At 32.1% G+C, this 16,192-nt stretch overlaps 1 long non-coding RNA gene across 12 annotated transcripts in view; it reads left to right on the forward strand.

Annotated features, from left to right (window-relative positions):
* The window catches only part of LOC123619413 (uncharacterized), an 874,904-nt gene that overhangs the window by 644,326 nt on the left and 214,386 nt on the right, over nt 1-16,192 (forward strand). The window lies entirely within an intron of this gene.

Below are 16,192 nucleotides of genomic sequence, written 5' to 3' on the forward strand. Positions count from 1 at the left end.
TATATGTCTGTTCAACTTTAGGAGATAATACTAATGGCTTATCAAGGTATATGTATATATATATATATATATATATTTCATTCTGTTAATATAGTGGACTAAAATGATTTATTGTCAAATGGCAAACCAACTTTGCATTTCTGGGATAAATTCCAACAAATTGTGGTGTATGATTTTTGTATATTGCTGTAAATTATGTACTGATATTTTGAAAGGGATTTTGTATCTATGTTTATACAGAGAGATATTGGGAAAAATTTTAATTTTCCATAGTATTTTTGTCAGCTTTTGGTATCAGGGCTTTCATGTCCTGGCTAGCTGATTTAGGAAGGATTTCCTCACTTTTATTTATGGAAACAGTTTTTTTTTAGATAAGGAATTATTTATTGCTTAAATATTTGATTAATTAATTAATTGAAGATAATATCTGTGCCTGGAGGTTTTCTTCCTTCCATCCTTCCTCCCTGCTTTCTTCCTCCCCCCCCAATTCATCCTTTCTTTCTCTTCCTCTTCCATTTCTTCTCCCTCAATTCCTCTCTTTCTTTTTCCCTAGCTCTCTTTCCATTTTATGTTCTTCTTTTCTTAGGTGGTTTCTGATTATGAATTGAATTACTTATAAAGAATGGTTTTCTAAGTTTTTATTTCTTCATCTGTCGGTTTTGGTAATTCATGGTTTTCAATAAATATCTCTAGTTACCTAGGTTGTTGAATTTAGTGGTATAGAAAGATTTATAATATTATTTTATTACCCTTTTAACGTCTATAGTCCTTTTAATATGTTTACTGATATTCTCTTTTTAATTACTGCTCTATGCACTATGTATGTCTTTTTTTCTTAGTCAATCTGGTTAGTATCTTACATTTTTTTATCATTTTTCCTCAAAATACCATATCTTAACTGTATTATTTATTGTTATCTCTCCTCTTTCTTGATTTATGATCTTATTTTTAGATTTACCTTCTATTATTTTAGGTTTAATTTGCTCTTTTACTTGTCTCTTACGGTACAAGATTAGGTCATTTAAAAATCTTTTTTCTAGCAGTTATTTATATTTACAAATTTCTCTCTAAGCATTGCTTTGGTTACATTCCACAAATTTTGATACTTGGATATTCGTTGTTGATATATATGTTAGGTTTTCAGCTGACAAAATTTACTATTTTTTCTTATGATTTTTTTTTTGATCCATGGATTATTAATACATGTGTTCCAGAAATTCCAAAATTGAAGGAATTTCTTTATATTGTTTGTTATGGGTTGAATTATGTTCCTGCCTGAAAAAAGGTATGTTGATGTCCTAATTCCTAGTATCTCAGATTGTGACCTTATTGGGAAGTAGGCTCTACGTAGATATAATTAGCTGAGATAAGGTCATACTGGAGTCAGATGAACCTTTTATCCAGTATGACTGATGACCTTATAAGAAGGCAGCCCTGAGAAGATAGACAGAGAGGAAGTCATATGGAGACAGGGAATCAGAGTGATGCAGGTACAAGCCAAAGAATGCCACAGATTGTCAAACCACTAGAAGCTAAGAAAAGACAAGGAAGGATTCCCCTATAGGTTTTAGAGGGAGATTGGCTTTGGTGACACGACACATTGATCCCCCACTTCTAGCCTCCAGAACTGAAACAATGAATTTCCGTTGCTTTAAACTCCCCCAAATTGTAGTACTTTGTTCTGGCAGGCCTAGGAAACGAATACACTATTATTTGTATGGTTTCAATTATGTTAAATTCATTGAGGATTTTGTCTTAGGGCTCAGCGTACCTTCTACCTTGATAAATGTTCCCTGCACTTGAATATACATGCTGCACTTGTTGGTATAGCAGTCTTTAAATGTTAGATCAAGTTGATGGTGGTTTGCAAATCTTTTTTATCTTCACTGATTTTTTTCTACATGTTTTGTCAGGTATTGAGAAAGGGATGTTACTTCTCTGTGAGTGCTGATTTTTGTATTTTAGTCTATTGATTTTTACTTAGTATAGCTTTTTATATCAGCTTTAATATGTCATATTCAATTTTTATAACTTTCCTTAACTATTTACTGTCACTCTGTGCCTTTTCCATTAAATTGTTTCTACTAAACACCATATAGTTTAGTCTTGCTTTTATATCAGGTTTGGCAATGTCTGCCTTTTGATTCTAGTGCCAGTCAATTTATTAACTGATTTAGTACAGATATTTACTTTGTCTTTTCTGCAGATTCAGTTTTCTGTCATATATAATTTCTCTTCAGCCTGATGAACTTCTTTTATCATTTATTATGTTGTATGTCTGTTGGGGGCAAATTCTCTCAACTTTTACCTGTTGAGAAAGTTTTTATTTCATATTCATAGGTTGCAAAGATATTCTATGTATTCTTCCAGCAGGTATATAAATTAAGTTTTTACATTTATGTCTATGATCATCCTGAAATGAAATTTTGTGTATGGAGTAAGATAGGTTCCAAGTTCATTATTCCCTCATAATCATATCCAGTTGTCCCAGTACCATTTGTTGATAAGGCTGACTTTCTTTTCCCCATTAAATTGTAGGAATATGTTTGTGGAAAGTCAAATGACCATATAAGCTTAGATCTGATTCCAAATTCCCTATTTTATTCCATTTATTGACTCATCTATCCTTATATCAATAACATTACATCATGGTTAATGAAGCTTTTTTGTTAAGTCTTGATACCTGGTAGTAAATATCTCACAACGTCCCTCTCCTTTTGAAAAGTAATGCTGGCTCTTCTACAGCATAAGAGCATCAGACTGTCACTTTCTTCAGTATCAGAGCAAGATTCTTTCAATTCAGAAACATCAATTATCCCTCCATTTATTTAATCATTCTTTAGCATTCCTTATCTATGTCATGTGGTTTTCAGTAGTGAGCTCTTGGAAAATTTCATTAAATTTATTCCTAACTATTTAATATTCTCATGTCATTTTAATAATTTAGAATCAAAATTTATAATATTTTGTTGCTAGTATATACTGATAAAATTACTTTTTTGTATTTTAACTTATGTGAATTATAGTTCTAATACTTTTTATTAATAGATTCATGTAGGCTTTTTCAAGCACATAATCATATCTGAAAATAACAATAGTTTTATTTCTTATTCAATATTTATATATTTATCTGTTTTTGGTCTTACTGCACTGGTTAAGACCTGAAATACAATGTTGTTTAGAAGTAATAAGAGCAGACATCCCTGACTTTTCCTTATTTTACGGGGAAACTGTTTGGTATTACAACAGTAAGTATGATGTTAGCTGTAGGTCTTTGCTAGAAGGATGTTAGCACACGGAGGGACTTCCCTTCTATTTATAGTGTGTTGAAGTTAGTTACTATGAGTTTTGAATTTCTTAAAGTCTTTTCTACATCTCTTGAGATCATTATTTTTGCTTCTTATATTTGAAACGGATTTATGATAATGTAAGTGGATTTTAGAGTTTTAAACCAACCTTACATTCCTAAGATAAACCCTCTTTGTTATAATCTATATTCCTTTTTTGATATTGATAGATTCTATTTATAATGTTTTCTTAATGAATTTTGACTCTGTGCTTCTAAGTAATTTTGAACTATAAATTTATTTTCTTATAATATCCTTGTGAGACTTTTGTATAAAGATTACATTGTCTCATATAATTAATTGTGATATGTTCTCACTTTTTTATTTTCTAAAAATGTTTGTACAAGGTTGATGTTATTTCTTACTTAAATGTTTGATGAAATTCACCAGTAAAATTGGGCATTGTTAAAACTATCTGGGCCTGCGTCCAATAAGACTTGTTATGTTGTGTTTTCATTTTCATTCAGTTTGAATTATTTTCCTAAATTTCCTTGACATTTATTTTTTAATCCATACATTATTAATATGTTACCAAATATTTGGTTATTTCTAGATACCTTATTGATACCAAATGGTTTTAAATTTCATATAATTGTGATCCAACAGCATATGCATTATGATTTCAGTCCTTTGATAACTTTGAAACTTGTTTTATGGTCTAGCACATTGTCTGTCTTGTGGAACTTTTTATGTGCACCGAAAATGTGTGTATTCTGCAGTTGTATTATAATGATACCTATTAATTAGTTAATGTTAATTTTTGGTGGTTTTCTTATCTTCCATATACCTACTATTTTTTTGACCACTTGTTCTATTAATTAACAATTTATGGGGCTTAAAATTTCTAACTTTGTTCTAGATTTGTATATTTCTCCCTTAAGTTCTGTAAGTTTTTGCTTTATACACTTTGAAGTTTTGTTACTATCTTCAAAAGATTCAGATTTCTTTTCTCTTCATGATTAATCTTTGTGTCATTATGAATGTTCTTTATCTTTGGCTATATATGTTATTTTAAAGTCTACCTTGTCTGACTTTAATAGAATTTTGCCAGCTTTTTAATGATTAGAATTTTCTTAATATCTCAGCCAGTGTCTTTATATTTAAAATATGTTTCTTCCTTTTTGACCAGTCTGACATTTTCTGACTCAAAATTAAAATGATTACTCAGTTTATGCTTAATGCACTTATTGATATAATAAGATTTAAATCTATCCTCTTGATATTTATGTTATGTTTTTACCATATATTATTTGTTCCTATTATCTTTTCCCATCATTTTTGGATTAAGCAAGCATTTAAAAATATTTATTTTTATCTCCTATAGTTTTAGCTAAAATGTTCTGGGTTATGTTTCAGTTATTATCCTAAAGATTATAATATGCACCTTAAGCATCATATTATACTATCTCATGAATGATTTAGTTACATTATAACACCATAATTCTCTCATCCTTTGTGTTCATGTTATAAACCTCACAGGATATTACTTCAATTTTTGTTTCCAACAACCCAAGATTTTGAAAGAAACAGAAATACATGCATAAAATAAAGATAATACAATTTTTAAAATATTTAACCACATATTTACTTGGTCCTGTGCTCTCTATTAATTTCTCCTTTAGCATTTCTTTTAGTATAATTCTGCTTGAGATCAATTCTTTTAGCTTTTGTGTTTTTTTAAGTATTTTGCCTTGATTTTAGACTATATTTTTTGCAAGGTGAAAAAATTTTGATGGCATTTTTTTCCTTGACTTTCCGCACTTTAAATATATCAGCCTGTTTTATTCTGGCTTCTATAGGTTTTATGAAAAATTAACTGTCATTCTTATTGTAAAAGCTTCATACAAGGAAGAAAGGAGTTAGTTCACACATCTGGCACTCCATCTTTTCCGAGGGGGTTTCTGAGATGATTGCCTTCTGTTTTGGAGCTCTGGCACAATCTAGCCACCTCAGGGAGAACAGACGTGGCACATTCGGATGGTAGATACCATTGATCTTATCTCCTACTCTGCACAGATTGAGCAGACAAAAAAATCTCAGCTCTCAGCTTCCCCCTTGGGAGGGAAGTAGTTGATCCATGTGTCCAGCAACCCATCTTCTCCAAGGCTGCCTGAAGACATCGCATCTGTTTTACCAGTTCCGAAGTTCTGATGGCCTGACGCAATCCAGCCATCCAGGGACAGAATGGGTGTTGCACCTTCTGTGGATGACATTATTTCTCCCCCTTGATAAACATAGGGTTAATGGATAAAAAATTTCCCAATTTTCAGCTTATCCCTGGGAAGGAAAAGTGTTGATCTGTACATCCATCCAATGCCCCAACTTTTCCAGGGCTGCCCAGAGAACTAACATCTGTCTCACTAGTCTTGAAGGTTTGATAGATCCAGCACAGTCTAGCCACCTGGAAAAGAATGGAGATAGCGGTTTATGCTGGTGGATGCCATAGCTACCCCTAGCTCCTGGGCTCAGCACGGAGGGAGTTGACAAAAACTACAGCTGCCTGCTTTTTCTGGGGAGAGAAAGAGCTGGTAGAGGCCCCCAGAATCTCTGGCCCAGCTGATTGGCAGAGGTCTTCTTCTGTATGAGGCAAGTCAGTGAAAACTGAAAGAGGTGTCTCCTTTGTCAAATGCATAGACACCAACACACAGAACCTATGAAAGTGAGGTATTAGATAAGTTCCTGGTTATGAAAGTCTACATTAAAAATGATAAAGGTCTCAAATAAACATTCTAACTTTGTACCTCAAGGATTTAGAAAAATAAAAACAAACTAAACCCAATGTTAGCAGAAGGAGTTACAAAAAAAAAAAGAACAAATACACAAAATAGAAAATGTAAAAATAATAGAAAAACAGCAAAACTTGGAGTTGTTTTTTGAAATACTTAAAAATTTAAAAACCCTTGGATAGACTAAGAAAAAGAGAGAAGACTCAAAATCATAAATAAGAGATGCCACAGAAATGCAATGGGTCATAAAGACACTACTTTGAACAATTATACACCAACAAACTGAATAGCCTAGAAGAGATAGGTAAATTCCTGCAAATATAAAACCTACCAAGACTAAAACATGAAGAGAGTGTGAACAGACCTGTATCTAATATGAAGATTGAATTAGTAATCGAAAAACCTCCCAACGAAGAAAAGCCGAGTCAGATGGCTTCACTATTCAATTCTTTCCAAACACTTATGAGAAAAAATACCAATCTTTCTCAAACTCTTCCCAAAAATTGAAGAAGAGAGGACACTTCCCAACTCGTGAGTCCATGACTACCCAGATACTAAAGCCAGACAAAGACCTACAAGGAGAGAAAACCAAAGGTGAATATCTCTGATGATTGTAAATGAAAAAATCCTCAACAAAATACTAGCAAACTGAATCCCAGAGCCCTTTAAAAAGATTGTGTACCATGACCAATTGGGATTTGTTTCTGGAATGCAAACATGGAAACATGCAAAAAAAAGAAAATTCGTTAATGTGATACAGAATATGAACAGAATAAAGGATAAAAAATCACATACTTGTCTCAATAGATCCAGAAAAAGTGTTTGACAAAATTCAACAACGTTTTATTATGATATCTCTCAACGAACTATATAAATAGTAGGATTATTTCCTCAACAAAATAACAGAATGAAAAGATATCCTATGGAATGGGGGGAAATACTTGCCAACCATATATCTGACAAGTGTTGAATATCCAAAATATATAAGGAACTCCTACAACTCAGTGGTGAAAAAACCCTGATAACCTGGTTTAAAATGGCTTAAGAACTTGAATAGACAATTGTTCAAAAAAGGCATTACCAATGGTCAACAGATATATGAAAAATGCTCCAGGTCACTAATCATCAGGGAAATGTAGGTGAAAACCACAATGAGATGTAACCTCACACCTGTCAAGATGGCTATTATCAAAACAACAAAATAGAAAAAGTGTTGACTAAAACTTGGAGAAACTGGAACCTTTGCATACTATTGGTGGGAATGCAAAATGGTATAGTTGCTATGGAAAACAATATAAAGTTCTACATAAAATTAAAAATAGAACTACCATATGATCCAGCAATTCCACTTCAAGGTATTTATCCAAAAGAATTGAAATATAAATCTCAAGGAGATAGTATCACTCCTTTGTTCATTGCAGCAGTATTCTCAATAGCCAAGATGTAGTAACAACATAAATGTCCATCAGTAGATGTATGGATAAAGAAAGTGTGGTATTGAATACTAACTGAATACAATGAAATACTAATCAGCCTTTAAAAACAAGGAAATTCTGTAATATTTCACAACATGGATCAACCTTGAGAACTTTATGCTAAGTGAAATAAGCCAGTCGCAGAAAGACGAATACTGCATGATTCCACTTATATGAGGTAACTAAATTAGTCAAATTCATGTTGACTAACAGTGCTTGCCAGAGGCTGGATGGAGAGAAAGATGGGAAGTAACTAACCATCGGTGATAGTCAAGAAGAATGAATAGGCTCCAGAGATGTGCTATACAACATTGTACCTGCAGTCAACAGTAGCATAATATACGTTTAAAATTTAAGAAAGTATAACTCATATTAAGTGTTCTTTCCACATTAAAATAAAGAATAGACCAACAACTCAATACATTAATGAGAATAATACATGAGGAGATATTTCACAGTAATAGAAATACAATTGACTCTAAAGCAAGTGAAAAGATTCTCAACTTCAAGCATAATAATTGTAGGCTTAATTTAGTTGTCATTTCTCACTTAACAGGGTTTTAATTGTCAGCAGTCTGACATACTCTTATTTGCTGATGTTTTGGAGATACAGTCACATTTATATAATGCAAATTGGAGCTACTTGGCAATATCTATAAAAATGCAACTGTATAAATTATTTGATCAGTAATTTACCCACATATGTCAAATTTCATGTGTACACGGTTACTGACCACCATATTTTCCCCCAGTGGGAAAGGTGGAAACAACTCAAGCTCCTATCAATATAGAGGTTAAATAAATAAATCATAGTACATATGCCAAATGGAATATTATGCAGCTATGAAATGTGAAGCATACTCTATACAGAATTAGCCCCATGGTATAGTGCTAGTGAGATAATCAATCGGCAGAGTGATATATACATTACACTATTTTCTGTAAAAAGAAGATAAGAATGTATGTTCTAATCTTTATTTACATAAGGAGAAAGTGTTAGAATAACCAAAAAAAGGCAAAATAAGACATATTATAAGTGTTATATACTGGAACCATGGGAGAGAAGCAGGGTGAGTGGAAACACTGGGATATGGGTGGAAGAGAGATTCTTAATGTAAATGTTTGTGAGTTGTGTGTGTGTGTGGATGTGAGGGAGAATCATAAGAATGTTTTACCTTATCAAAAATAAATTTTATAAAAGAAAATTGGAAATAGTAAGACAGCAAGGAAGGGTCAAAAACTTTCAAATATTCATTTTTATTATAATTTTCCTTAGACATTTATAACATATGTCTCATATAAGAAAGCCTTCCGTAACCTGAATTCAGAAATTTACTTCTATTTTCTTTTAAATGGTTAAATTTTTGCCTCCTCAATTTAAGTGTTTACTATACCTACAATTGAATTTTTGCATATGTTGTAAAGTAGGAATAAAAACTTATTTTCCCCATCTGAAAGATGAATTGTTGTAACATTATCTATCTGCCTACCTACCTACCTACCTATTTATCTATCTATTTTTATTTTGAAATATATTTTACATAAATAACATTGCATAAAATACAATGTGAACAATAATTATAAAGTGTGTGTAATTTGTAACTACCAAGGTGAAAAAAAAGATCACTTTCAGCACTTCAGAAATTCCGCATGTGTTCATCTTTTGCTTCATTCTAAATATTTTTACTTCTATTATAATTGTTACCTTCCCTTTCTTTGTAATTTTACCTCTTATGAATATATGTCTATAAATATATTTTCCTCAATTTTGAGTTTGATACAAAGTGAGCCATACTAATATATTACTCTCTATTTCATTTACTGCTCAGAATTATGTTTGTGAGACTCAAATATTGTTAAATATAGCTGTAGTTATTTCATTTGCTTTGCTGCCTACTATTCTATTGTATGAATGTCTCCAAATTTGTTCATTGTACTATTGGTAGATGTTTGAAGTTTTGTCCAATTGAAAAGCATTACCAATTGTGCCGCTGCTAACAGTTTTTACACATCTCCTGATGAACATGTACAAGGGTCATTCTACGCTATATACTTAGATGAGATACTGCTATATTATAAGTCAAGTATTATTTCAAATTAGTAGATAATGCTAAAATATTTTCCAACATAGTTAAGCAACTTATACTTTTCCAATCTTGAATGAGATTCTCCATTGCTTCACAGTTTTACCATTAATTGGTATCATCAGAGGTTTTAGTAATTGCCAACCTGTTGTGTATGCAATAATGTTTCATTGAGATCTTTTTTTATTTTGTCTGCTTTATTAATGAAGCTAAAGATATTTTTATATGTTTACTGGTGATTGCTATTTCCTATTTTGTAAAGTCTAGTAAAATTTATGGCCCATTTTTAAAAATTGGTACTTGGAGTTTTTCTTAATGGCTCCCATGTAGTTTTTGTTTGTTGGCTTATATTATAAACATATCCTTAGTTAAATATGCATTTAGCAAATATTCTCTCCTTACTTTCTTTTAACTTGTCTTCACAGTTTTACTGTGCCTTTAGATAAAGAGAGGTTAAGTTTAGTGTAATTGAGTTTATTGATATTTTTCCTTCATGCATATGGCTATTTGCATCTTGTTTAACACATCTTTCCCTCAAGTTGAAATTATAAAAATATTGTCTTATGTATCTCCTAATATGTGTAGTTTTTCATGTCACATGTTAGTCATTTTTCTGCCTGGAATTGATCTTTATAGCATTTGTAAAAGTTGGGATATATTTCCTATAACATATAATTCAACATTTTTAAAGTATGCACATAAGTGGTTTCTAGTATATTCACAATGATGTATAACCCTCACCACTGTCTAATTCCACAACATTTACATTTTCCTTGTAAAGAAGTTAGTGTCAATCACTCATTACTCCCATCCCCTGACAATCAGTATTCTACTTTCAATCTGTATGAGTTTGCCTATTCTACATATGCCATCGAAATGTTATCATAAAATGGGACATCAGAAAATTATAGACCTTCTAGATTCCAGGAATATTTTGGAGCTTTCCAAATCTTTAGGGACATTCCTAACTATATTAATCACTTGGGCTACCATAACCAAATATCACAGACAATGTGATTTGAACAACAGAAATTTATTACCTTACAGCTTTAGAGGCTCAGGTCCTAGAGCAAGGTGTTGGCATATTTGATGTCTCCTAAGGCCTCTCTCCTTGGCTTGAAGATAGCCACTTTTTCATTGGATTCTCACATGGCCTTTTTTCTACATTTACTTAGACCTTATGTCTCTCCCTATCTCCAAATATAGTCATATTCTAAGATTAGGGCTTCAACATATGAATTTTGAGAGGACACAATTCATTACATAAAATCTCCCTCACCTTTTTTTGTATATATTCATTTTTATTGAATTATAGTCAGTTTACATTGTTGTGTCTGGTGTACAGCACAATGCTTCAGTCATACATGAACATACATATATTCATTTTCATATTCTTTTTCACTGTAAGTTACTGCAAGATATCAAATATAGTTCGCTGCACTATACAGTATGAACTTGTTTATTGTATATATATCAGTTAGTATCTGCAAATCCCTGCATGCGCTCTACCACTCAAGCTATACAGTCCCCCCTCCCAAACTTCTTGATTAGTCTTTTGTTTGCCACAGCCATTCCTTATCACCTATCATCTCAGATGGCAGAGACCTAAGATTGTCTTAGTTAGCCTGTACAAGTTTGCAGCAAATGCTGCCCCCTATCTGCAAGCAGCTTTAACACTAGACCAGTTACATGCTACTAACTTAAAGACAAACATTTGAACCAAGAGGGCCAGGTATGGAAATGGGGTAAGTTAAAATGCCACAAAATTCTCAGTTCTTACTGAGAATCAGTCTTTTTGTTTGTTTATATATTTATTTATTTTTGGAAGCACATTCTCCAGATTGCTGCAAGCCTTGGTAAATTTCCGGATTCTAAAAAAGTTGATTCTGATAGTTTTTGCCTGTTTTTTCTGCTTTTAAGCATGGTAGAATTTGAGGTCATTTATTCTGCCATTTTTGCTAATGTCAACCTGGAATTGATTTTTACATATAATATGCAATAAGAGTGCTATTTTATATGATTCATCAATTGTCTCCACATTACTTTTTGTAAAGTTCATCCTTTCTCTCTGTTCTGCAGGGCCACCTCTTTCATACATCAGTTGTCCATTCATAGGTTACTCAGTTTCTAGGATTTTTATTCTGCCTGAATGATTTCTTTGCCCATCCATAACCAAATACTATGTTTTTCTGATTATTTTACTGTAAAATACATGGATTTAAAAAAATATTAAAGCAAATTATTCAACATTTTTATTTTCTTTCAGGAATGCCTTGGCTATTCTTTTTTTTTAATTGAAATATAGTCAGTTTACAATGTTGTGTTAATTTCTTTTGTACAGCATAGTGATTCAGTTATACATGTGTATATATTCCTTTTCATATTCTTTTTCATTGTATGCGGTAACAAGATATTGAATATAGTTCCCAGTGCTTTACAGTAGGACCTTGTTATCTATTTTATATATAGTAGTTAGTATCTGCAAATCCCAAACTCCCAATTTATCCCCCCACCCCACCTTCCCCTGCTGGTAATCATAAGTTTATCCTCTTTGTGAGTTTGTTTCTATTTTGTAAATAAGTTCCTTATTAATATTTCTTTTTTATGTTTATTGTACTAATATATTAAGATTTTCATAATTTTCATCAGTGAATTTCATTGTTATATTATCTTGTGAACCTATTTCATTTAACTTTTCAAATATATTAGCATAAAATTAACAGTTCTTTTAAGTTTTAATGTCTATATCCATCTTTAATTTTGTTAATTTTAATTTTGTTTAACCTTGTTAATTTTAATTCCTGATATTCATTATTTGTGCTTGCTATATTTTCTTATTTTCTTAGTCTTACTAGAGGATAAATTTTATTGATCTTTTCAAAGAAGCTACTTTTACTGACTATATCAACGTTGTTTCTGTTTTCATTTTTATTAATTTCTGTTTTGTACTTGTTTTACTTCCTCTAGCTTATTTTCCCTTTTGATATTTCTTGATATGTATTAATTTATAACATATTTTCAGCTTTTACCATTTCCTAGTAGTAACACAAAATCTCTTTATGTTGCTTATTTGTATTCAATCATGTTTGATATGTTATATTTTCATTATTGATCATTTCAACATATTTTCTAATGTCTATTATTTCTTATTTGATCTATGTCACTTAAAAGTGGATTTCTTAATTTTCAAATATGATGGTACTCGTGTCATCTAAAAATTGATTTTTAACTTAATTGCGGAAAATGTGTTCTGCAAGGTTTGTATTATGAACTTTTGATGAAATTTGTCTTGTAATCTAGTATGTAGTAAATGTTTGTAAATGTCTCATGTAAAGATCTTGTAAAGAATCTATACACCAATTACTAATACTATCACCTTAAGGGATTAAGGATTTGAACATATGAATTCTGGTGAGACACAAATGTATAGACCATAGCAATGGATAAACAGAATCTGGTAAATACATGCAATGGAATATTAAACACAGCCTTAAAAAGAAGGAAATGTGTCACGTGCTATAATACAGGTAAACCTCAAGGCTATTATGCTATGTGAAATAAACCAGTCATAAAATGACAAATACCTTATGATTCCACTCATATGAAATATCTAAAGTAGTCAAAATCATTGGAACAGATAGTAGAAAGGTAGTTGCTAAGGGCTAGAGCAGGGGAAGGAAACTTATATTTAGCGGGTTCAAAGTTTCAGTTTTATAAGGTGAAAAATTTCTAGAGATCTGTTGCATGATGATGTGAATATACTTAACACTATTGAACTATAGACTTAAAAATGTTAAGGATGATAATTTTAGTGTTTTCTTAAACTACAGTAAAATAATTATTTTGCATTTCAAAGAAAGAATATATTCTGCTGCTGTTAAACACGATAATCTATTCATGACCATAGGGTCATGATTTTTAATTTTGTTATTCAAATCTTCTGTAGCCTTATTTGCTGTATGTTCTATCATTTTCTGAGAAAATTCTTTGTCTGGGTATGGTCTTTCAGGATCAAAATAAATTTCACAAAGAACTATGGAGATACTGCTCTATTGTTTAATCTGATTCTTGTTTTGTTTTAGGGATTGCTTTTAGATTTTATTTCTGGGGTTAAGAAAATTACTTTAAATATTTGTGGTTCATATGTTTCACCCAAGTGTTTCAGAGTTTTAAACTTAAAAATTTTTCCATTACACTTTTCATTCTGACAGTTACTTCATTCTTTTATTCAGAGACATTTTGTGCTATTTATTTCTCTCCTCTTCATTGTCTATAGTCTATTTATTTTGCTCCCTATTAAAAGGATATTAGAACTATTATTTTTCACTACATTCCTAGAAAATATCTCAATTTAATCTTATAGTTATTAGTTCTATCTTTAGCTTGGATCATTCTATTCAGCCAAAATAATTGAGTTTTCATTTCAGTAAAATTTGTAGAAATTACAAATGAGTGCCTCCGAGGGATTTGAGAAAATGTAGCATTATAAAAAGTAGAGTCAACAATGAGGATGAAAATTCAATATTAAAATTAATAGGAAAAGATAAAATATTCATTTTAAGATTTCCTAATGTGTTCAATTTACAGAATTTTTATGCTTTCACTTAAATCAGGTTGGTTTTCTTAAATTGTTGATTTCTTGATTATATATCCATATTTATATATAAAGGTTTAGATTGATCAGATTGGCCACTTTACTTAGACAGAAATGATTCCCCTTTTTTTCTTGTCACGACTGTAGGTTTGAATTAACAGGTTACCCTTGGCTTGGATAGTTGTTGAGGGACATATTGTAGTTACTAGCATTCCTTTAGAGTTTAGTCTCTTGGGCTTCTGAATTTAGGAAATCTGTGTCCTTTGTGGTGGCTGACAGAAAATTAAAGCACTGCTCTTATTCCTATGTAAACAGTCATATTTTAAAGTGTTTTACTTGTGTTTTTATTCTGAGGTCAAAACACCAAAAACAGCCACTATAAGAGAGAGGAAATGAAATTTTTTTTATGGACTTTTAATTACGTGAATAAAGTACCCATGTTCTTTACAGTTCCTGTTCTGCTTGTTCTTATAGTTACACACAGGTTCTGCTTGGAATAATGTTTGTGGGGTCCCCTTTTTCTCTTAATGAGACTGAGGGTTCTTCAGCTCTTTTTGCTTTTGCTATTCATTTGTTCATGTCTTTTTTATAACCTTAAAAGTTTCTTCTCTTTGTCTTCTGGAGATATATTTTCCTTTTTACCATGATATTAGAGTTTTTACAATATTCTTTTATTTTAATAGAATTTTGAGAAAGTGCTAAGGTTAATATATGTATCATGTTATCAATATTGAACTAAATTTCCTGTTTACTTATTAATATTTTAAATTTAAAAGCCAACTAACTCATTATAACAAGTAGAATAATACAAAAATGCATAAATTAAATCGTAATCAAACTCCCTCCTCATACAGAAAGCATTGATACAGCAGGCTTAATTGCTATCCTTTGTAACACGCGTGCAAGGTTGGCCTTAGCTAGCATCTGATAACTTAGATTTGGGGAAGGTTCCTATCATTCCAACTGGTAATAGTGGCTCACTGTGCCTGCATGTTTGTATGAATAATGTGGCTTATACTGAACACTTACCTTCCTTCTGGGAGTATGCAATTTTGATACCTGCGAGGCAGTCAGTGCCTAATTTGATCAACCCCCAGTAAAATTCTGGGAACTAAGTCTCTAATGAGCTTATTGATAGACATCTCATTTGTGACTTCACAACTCATTGTTGGGGGAATTAAGCATGTTCTCTGTGACCCCAGTGGGAGATGGCTTATGCCTAGTTTTCTCTGGGCTTTGCCCCCCTTGACTTTTCCCTTTGCTGTGGGTTCTGGCCAGCAGAAGTCCTACCGAGACAGAATGAATTACTCGAGACTCTGTGGAAAAAGTCAAGAGAGCAAGAGGGAGTCGGGAGCCAACTCCAGGAGCTTCCCAAATGCTCCCATATTTATTGTGTACAGTCAAAGGAGGAATCACTAACAGTTGGAATGCAGGAATTTAGGGAAGGACAGGGTGGGATCACAATGAGTACAAAGGCTTTGTTTATTGTTGGCGTTTGGCTCAAGGTTAGAAGACCCTTTTTGGTAAATCATGTTGTGTTGAGCCTTTCAGCTTATCAGGGTGGAACTTATGAGAAACAGCTGCTTAACAACATTTTTCTTGGACTCAGGCAGCTGTTCCTGTCTTTGGTTGCCCCTCTCAAGGGATCTTACCGGTCGCTGGCTAACCAGCCTTCTCACCTCTGAGTCTACAGCTTTTTATAACTTGTTTACCATTCCAGCCTAAGGCTGTTTTGAGTATAGAAGACTAACAGCAAGCACGCCCAGCGTTTATAGCAGAGGGCCTGGGTCCTTGCTAAAACCTCAACTATGCAAGCAAGGGGGTTACTAAGCACATTTGCTCTTCTTTAAGGAGATAAGCTGCTGGGGTCTGTTACAATTTGTTAACCCAATCATGGGCTCCCACACTTTGCCATTTTTGCTTTATATCCTTTCACTGTAATAAAACACAGCAATGAGTAACATTA

Source organism: Camelus bactrianus, chromosome X (assembly GCF_048773025.1).
Source record: "Camelus bactrianus isolate YW-2024 breed Bactrian camel chromosome X, ASM4877302v1, whole genome shotgun sequence".
Lineage (NCBI taxonomy): Eukaryota > Metazoa > Chordata > Mammalia > Artiodactyla > Camelidae > Camelus > Camelus bactrianus.